Here is an 8698-nt window from a genome sequence, read left to right as displayed (position 1 = left end):
AATACAAGGAGAGAACAACAGAAAGGACACCATTGTAGGCATTTACTATAGGCTGCCGGGACAAGCAGAAGATACGGAGGAACTCTTTCTACATCAGATGGCCAAGCTCTAAAAGAAGCCCAACATAGTGATCATGGGAGATTTTACCCATCCAGACATTTGTTGGGAATCTCTCAGGTAAAAGTAATGGATCCATCAGATTCTTATCCGCTCTTGCTGACAACTTTATCTTCCAGAAGGTAGAAGAGAAAACAAGGGGATCTGCTATCTTGGACCTAATTCTTACCAACAGGGAGGGAATGGTTGAGGAAGTAAGGGTGGCTGGGACCTTAGGAGGCAGCGATCATGATATCCTTAGATGTTGGATAACAAGGGGAGGAAGACCTGAGAAAACTCAGACCTCAAGGTTGGACTTCAGAAAGGCAGATTTCAATGAACTCAGAAAGAGAAGAGGAAGAATCCAATGGCTGGATGTTCTTAAGGACAGAAATGTCCAAGAAGGTTGGGAAATATTGTGAAATGAGATTCTCAAAGCACAATCGTTACCAATCCCTAAAAGAAGGAAGAATGGGAAGCATTTAAAGAAACCAGGATGGATGAACATAGAACTTGTACACATGTTAAAGAGGGAGAAAAATATGTTTATCAAATGGAAAGAGGGGGGAATATCTAAAGAAGAATATAATGGGGTCTGCAGAAACTGTAGGGCAAGTGTCAGAAAAGCTAAAGTGAATAATGAATCTGGGCTTGCAACAGAGCCCAAAGCAATAAAAATGATTTTGGGGGTCAAAAGCAAAAGAAAAGATGCTATTGGATGCTTACAAGATGTAAATGGTGAATTGGTTAAGAATGATGTTAAGAAGGATGGACTGTTAAATTCCTATTTTGTATCTGTTTTTTTCAGAAAGTAGATGTAACCTCAACTGATCTTCCCTGTGCTATTGGGGGAATAAAATAATACAGGCTATCTGTAAGCAGAGGGATGGTGAGGGAACACTTAGCTAACTTACATGAATTCAAGTCTCAAGGTCCAGATGAATTACATCCTAGGATACTAAAGGAAGCAGCAGAGGTAATTGCTGAACCACTCGCCATAATTTTTAAAAGTTCCTGGAGAACAGGAGAAGTCCCAGAAGATTGAAAAAGGGCAAATGTTGTCCCTATCTTCAAAAAAGGTGAATCCAGGAAACTACAGGCCTGTGAGCCTGACTTCTATACCAGGAAAGATCTCTGAAGAAGTTATTAAACAGCATGTATGCAAGTACTTGGATGAGAATGGAGTAATTAACCAGAGCCAGCATGGGTTTGTAACAAACAAGTCATGCCAGACTAATCTAATTTCCTTCTATGATAGTATTACTGACTGGGTTGATCAGGGAAATGCGGTGGATATAGTATATCTTGGCTTTAGTAAAGCATTTGACAAAGTATCTCATACCATACTTATTGAAAAAAGGCCCAAATATGGGATTGACAAGGCAACTGTTAGGTGGAGTCACAACTGGCTGAGTGATCATACTCAAAGAGGGGTCATAAATGGCTGCTCATCCAAGTGAGGACCACAAGGCTCTGTCCTAGGCCCAGTGTTGGTCAACATTTTTATAAATGATCTGGAGAAGGGAATTGATGGGAAACTGATCAAATTTGCTGATGACACAAAGCAAGGAGGGATAGCTAACACTAGGGAAGAGAGAGAGTATTCAAAAAGATCTAGAAAAGCTTGCACAGTGGGCGGCGACTAACAGAATGGTATTTAACAAGGAGAAATGCAAAGTCCCACATCTGAGCAAGAAAAATGAAGAAAGCACATACAAAATGGGAGGAATTGGGCTAAGCAGCAGCACATGTGAAAAAGACTTGGGTATACTAATAGATCATAGACTGAACATGAGTCAACAATGTGATGCAGCAGCCAAAAAGGCAAACACAATTCTGGGATGTATTAAGAGAAGCATAGAGTCTAGATCACGTGAGGTCATTATTCCTCTCTACTCCTCCTTAGTCAGACCTCATCTGGAATACTAGGTCGAGTTCTGGGCACCCCACTTTAAAAAAGACAGAGACATACTGGAGCAAGTTCAGAGAAGAGTTACCAAGATGGTGAGCGGTCTGCAAATCATGTCCTAGGAGAAACGGTTAAAGGATCTGGGAATGTTTAGCTTGCAGAAGAGAAGGCTGGGAGGAGACTTAATAGCGGTCTACAAATATCTGAAGGGCTGTCACAGTGCAGAGGGATCAGCCCTACACTCATCTGCACAAGGAAAGACTAGAAGCAATGGGATGAAACTGAAAGGGAGTAGCCACAGATTAGATATTAGACAGTGAGTGGATGAATGAGTGGAACAGGTTGCCACGGAGGTGGGGAGTTCTCCTTCAATGGAAGTGTTCAAACAAAGGCTCGACAAATATCTGTCTGGGATGATTTAGTAAATCCTGCACTCAGCAGGGGGTTGGACCCGATGACCCTGGAGGTCCCTTCCAACTCTACTTTTTTTATGATTCTATGATTCAATCGGTATGGGCTTAAGTCTGGTGCCAATGTTTTTGTCAACAGCGAATTTTAACCCTTTCCAATCCACTGTCTGACGTCTGAAGACATTCTGAGTGAAGCCTGTACAGCTCCGATGTCGGGAGACGTCCAGCAGGGTATTCTTACTATATATTACTGGCTGCTCTGTTGTCTCCAGCATGTCCCATACGGCAGTACTGGCTCTAGCCAGCAGATGGTGCCATTGCATAATGGCAGAAAGAGAAAGCCCCCTGGGAAATCCTGAATCCAAAATTGGATTGCAAAGAGTTAAGTCCATGAAGTTTCCTCGCGCTCCTGAATCCAACATCGCTGAGCCCTGCGTCTTCTGATTACCCATTAAGATCTTCATTGGGAGAAGAAAATGGTGAAGCGGGGGAAGAGTTTTCACACCATCTTGAATTACCGGTGCAAAGGTGTGTTTGATGGCATTCTCTTGTTTCATGACGGCTGGATTGGTCGTAGTCTTGACGTTGGCTAGGGCGAGAGTCCTTTGGAACTTGTTTGGACAGTATAAGGCAACATATCCCGGAGCTTCCACAATAAAGGTACAGATTTCTGTATGACGCCTTTATTTTTCAGCGGTGGAAGTGGTTTGCGGATGACTTCGGCCTGCATCGGTTCTGGTGTGGCTTCCGCCCTTGGCGGGGACTCAACGTGGATTAACTGAAGAAGTAAGAGGTGTTGGGGCTAAAAACCTGCAGTTTCACTTTTTGCCACTTGGAAGGTCGCTGGTCAATTTGGAAGCACAGCTGAATGAAGCTTATCAGGGGTCTCCACTCTGGCAAGAGGATAGGTATAAGAGCAGGAGCACAGAGTTCTGTAGACAGCCGGGGACTGGTCTAGGAAGAGGAACATAGAGCAATATAGAAAGCAGAGGACAGGTCTAGGAAGACGAGCACAGAATAATGTAAATGGCAGAGAACTGGTCTAGGAGGGGAAGCACGGAGTATACATATGAGGCTTGGCAGGTAGCAGATTATTGGGGACTTAAAGGGGTTCTCCAGAGAAAATGTTATTAATAACGTGTCTTCGGGATTGGTTATAAATAGTTGATCAGCTCGGGTCTGCAGCTTGGGGAAGCCGCTGACCCAACCCATGTAGTGGCCAGCGCTTGTAACTGCAGGCTTGGATCTCATTGAAGACAATGGGAGCTATGCCTGCAGTTACCCAGTGATAGGTCATCAATAATATTTTGACTGGAAAACTCCTTTAAGGCCGTTTTGGTGGAGCGGTGGGGTCGAAAACCAGATAATTGTATTTGGTTGAAGAGCGAGCTGAATGGGAGGTGGGAGCTTGGAAGCACCCTGCTGGCACCTTTGGGGGCACTAGGATGTCCCAAGACCAACGTCATTTTACTTGGGAGACTCTACTTAATTTTTGTGAATGTTCCCTGTTCGGGCTCCTCGGAGCAGCTGATTACGATCTCATGAAGCACAATAGTTTATGAACAATTTCCCTGCAGAGCTGCTCCAAGAAAAACCAAGCATGCCCGTGTGTCCACTGCTGAACAATGCAGCTCTATTGTTTACGTTCTAGACTATAGATGGGCAGCAGGCGACTCCTGAATTAGGAAACACGTCTTAAATATTGCATTTCACTATGACAATACAAAAAAGTGAAGACCTCTTACCAAAGTCCGCATACCTCTAAAATGCAAACAAAATGAGATGTAAATGTGCAGTCTGGAGTATTTAGATGCATCTAGGGGATAGTTATACGATAAGAGCTACCGGGACGTGTGTGGAAGGAGCTACCGGGATGTGTGTGCACGTGGGGAAGGAGCTACCAGGATGTGTGTGCACGTGGGGAAGGAGCTACCGGGATGTGTGTGCACGTGGGGAAGGAGCTACCGGGATGTGTGTGCACGTGGGGAAGGAGCTACCGGGATGTGTGTGCACGTGGGGAAGGAGCTACCGGGATGTGTGTGCACGTGGGGAAGGAGCTACCGGGATGTGTGTGCACGTGGGGAAGGAGCTACCGGGATGTGTGTGCACGTGGGGAAGGAGCTACTGGGATGTGTGTGCACGTGGGGAAGGAGCTACCGGGACGTGTGTGCACGTGGGGAAGGAGCTACCGGGATGTGTGTGCACGTGGGAAAGGAACTACCGGGATGTGTGTGCACGTGGGGAAGGAGCTACTGGGATGTGTGTGCACGTGTGGAAGGAGCTACCGGGATGTGTGTGCACGTGTGGAAGGAACTACCGGGATGTGTGTGCACGTGGGGAAGGAGCTACTGGGATGTGTGTGCACGTGGGGAAGGAACTACCGGGATGTGTGTGCACGTGGGGAAGGAGCTACCGGGATGTGTGCGCACGTGGGGAAGGAGCTACCGGGATGTGTGTGCACGTGGGGAAGGAGCTACTGGGATGTGTGCGCACACGTGGAAGGCGCTACTAACCTTAAGTAGGTTTGGCCACGACACCCAACATCATATTCCTTTTATTAAAGTTTCCATTAATCGCCGTTCATGAGACGGACTCTGAAAAGCAGTGAACAAACACAGTGCGGCTACACGAAGCGGAGCTGATAGATATGTTAATGTTTTCCCTCCGGCCGCTCTCACACGGGATGTTTTTTACAGCGTTTGATGTCTGTGGGGCTTCTCAGACGAACGCCCGGCATTTCCAACGACGCGATTTTGGAATGTTGTCTGTTCTATTATAGTGCGTTTTAACGCGCTTCAACACCCGCTGCAATGAGGGGCGAGTTAAAAAAACACTGTTGAACGCGTTTAAAATGCGGCATTTCTGCAGACACCCCGTGCAGTAATAGGACGCAGGGACATTGTCATGACCCAAGTTACAAGCTCCCCCCTCCACTATATGGGTCTGTTCAGGACATACCAGGGCCAAGTACATTGTAAAGAGACGTGTGCCGCTGTCAGTACTAACAATACAAACCGACGCTTCCCCTACGTCCTAGCAGCAGCACAACCATGGGGAGAACCGCCATCGCGGGGGCTCTCTAGCATGTAGGACAGAGCCGAGCGGAAGTGCCCCATGTGTTCCAGCAGGAGGGACCGACTACTCCTGTACAGGAAAAACACATGACAGGTAGGTTCTGAGCACGCCTATACAGTGGAAGGGCTGGAAATTTACCTGCATTACAATGTCTACCTATCCCCCTGTCCAGAGGCAGGAACACCCCATGGTTGTGCTGCTGGCAGGACGGAAGGGAATCGGCTGCTATCATTATGAGAAAGGATGGTCAGGGTAAGCGGACCCCGTTAGGCCTCTTCTACACGGGCTACAGAGCGCAGTATGTGAGGCTGATGGCTTCCTACAGGGTCTCTCAGCCATGTGGATGACCCCGCTGGGCACCATCAGCTTCACATACTGCGCTCTGCAGCCGCCTGGAAGAGGCCTTAACCCCTTAGTGACAACGCTTTTATTCGGTTTTTCCTAGCCCCTTATAAACAATCTTAACTCTTTATTAACCCGTCGCCGCCTGCGGGTTCCTTTTTGCGGGACGAGTTGTATTCTTTCATGGTATTATTTAATGTGCCGTATAATGGACTGAAAAACTTTAAAAAACTCTAAGTGGAGAGAAATGGAAAAAATTGAAATTCTGCGTTGTTTCTACGGCGCACAAACTGCATCAAAAATGACCATTCTGCGGGTCGGTACGATTACTGCGATACCAAACTTGCTGAACTACTTTTTTTTTAGATATTTTTTACTATTCGCACAATGGCTTTTTTTCCTGTTGACATAGTTGTGTGCGCTAATTCTGTGCGGGACGTCATGTAGTTTGCGTTGGTAGCATTTTGGAATACATACCACCTTTCGCTCGCTTTTTATTGCATGTTTTCTTGGAGACGGGGGTGACCAAAACTGAGTGGGGGGGGGGGGGGGGGGGGGGACCCAATGACCCCGGAGGACCCTTCTAACGCTACCATTCTATGATTCAGAGAAGCGCACTTCTGTCGGTCTTTTTTCCCCCCAGCAGACATTCACCGCACAGGGTGCGTAATGCGTTACGTTGGTAGGTCGGACTTACAGACGCAGCGATACCAAATATGTATTTTTGCTTTTTCTATATATATAAAATTGAATGTATGTCTGTCTGTCTGTCCTTTATGCATTACTGCACCATTCATCCGATCGCCATGAAACTTTGGGAAGTTGTTGAGTACACTCCTGGGAAGATTACTGGCATAGTACATTTATGCTATGATAAATGGCGCGCGTGCGAGCGTCGTTGACAGTTACACCCCCCCCCCACATAGATCGTTCGATTTCCATCACTGCCACTAATTCTCTCACCTCCCAATGTCATAGAAACTTGAAATTTGGCACGGGCATTGATTATGTCATAAATAGGAAAAGCTAATCGGTCCCAACTCGATTATTCAATTCTAGCGCAAAAGAATTAGCGTCCAAATTTTACGTGCGGAATCTAATTTTCTCACTTCCTGATATATATAAATGTCTGTCTGTCTGTCTGTCTGTCTGTCTGTTTGTCCTTTATGCATTACTGCACCATTCATCCGATCACCATGAGACTTTGGGAAGTTGTTGAGTACACTCCTGGGAAGATTACTGGCATAGTACATCTATCCTACAATAGGTGGCGCCCGTGCGAGCATCGCCGACAGTTATGCCCCCCAGACAAAGATCGTTTGATTTCCATCTCAAGCACAAAAGCAAAAGGCATTACGAGCAACGGGAGGCGTGTTCAACTACAAGATGATACATCCGCCGAACGTATCACTAAACCATTGCTGGATATTGAGAATGCTGAGGTAAAATGAAAGCTGCGCTGTGATTGGTTGTTATATATTATACTGAGGTAACATGAAAGCTGCGCTGTGATTGGTTGTTATATATTATACTGCTGAGGTAACATGAAAGCTGTGCTGTGATTGGTTGTTATATATTATACTGAGGTAACATGAAAGCTGCGCTGTGATTGGTTGTTATATATTATACTGAGGTAAAATGAAAGCTGCGCTGTGATTGGTTGTTATATATTATACTGCTGAGGTAACATGTAAGCTGTGCTGTGATTGGTTGTTATATATTATACTGAGGTAACATGAAAGCTGTGCTGTGATTGGTTGTTATATATTATACTGCTGAGGTAACATGTAAGCTGTGCTGTGATTGGTTGTTATATATTATACTGAGGTAACATGAAAGCTGTGCTGTGATTGGTTGTTATATATTATACTGAGGTAACATGAAAGCTGCGCTGTGATTGGTTGTTATATATTATACTGAGGTAACATGAAAGCTGCGCTGTGATTGGTTGTTATATATTATACTGCTGAGGTAACATGAAAGCTGCGCTGTGATTGGTTGTTATGTATTATACTGCTGAGGTAACATGAAAGCTGCGCTGTGATTGGTTGTTATATATTATACTGCTGAGGTAACATGAAAGCTGCGCTGTGATTGGTTGTTATATATTATACTGAGGTAACATGAAAGCTGCGCTGTGATTGGTTGTTATATATTATACCGCTGAGGTAACATGAAAGCTGTGCTGTGATTGGTTGTTATATATTATACTGAGGTAACATGAAAGCTGTGCTGTGATTGGTTGTTATATATTATACTGAGGTAACATGAAAGTTGCGCTGTGATTGGTTGTTATATATTATACTGAGGTAACATGAAAGCTGTGCTGTGATTGGTTGTTATATATTATACTGAGGTAACATGAAAGCTGTGCTGTGATTGGTTGTTATATATTATACTGAGGTAACATGAAAGCTGCGCTGTGATTGGTTGTTATATATTATACTGAGGTAACATGAAAGCTGCGCTGTGATTGGCTTTTATATATTATACTGAGGTAACATGAAAGCTGCGCTGTGATTGGTTGTTATATATTATACCACTGAGGTAACATGAAAGCTGCGCTGTGATTGGTTGTTATATATTATACTGAGGTAACATGAAAGCTGCGCTGTGATTCGTTGTTATATATTATACTGAGGTAACATGAAAGCTGTGCTGTGATTGGTTGTTATCTAGATATATAAAAACGAATGAATGTATGTCTGTCTGTCTTCGCAGCAACGCGCGACGGCTAAGCTAGTTTATTATAAATATTGTAAAAGGTTTTTTTTACTTATTACTTTTATTAGTGACACCCGAACTTCACGTCAAGCGTATTTTCATGTGTTAATTTCAGAAGGGAAAATTCACCCCGAAACGGTCT

This window comes from Eleutherodactylus coqui, chromosome 4 (assembly GCF_035609145.1).
Source record: "Eleutherodactylus coqui strain aEleCoq1 chromosome 4, aEleCoq1.hap1, whole genome shotgun sequence".
Taxonomy (NCBI): Eukaryota; Metazoa; Chordata; class Amphibia; order Anura; family Eleutherodactylidae; genus Eleutherodactylus; species Eleutherodactylus coqui.
The sequence above is the reverse complement of the archived record's forward strand: the minus strand, read 5'-3'. Positions refer to the sequence as shown.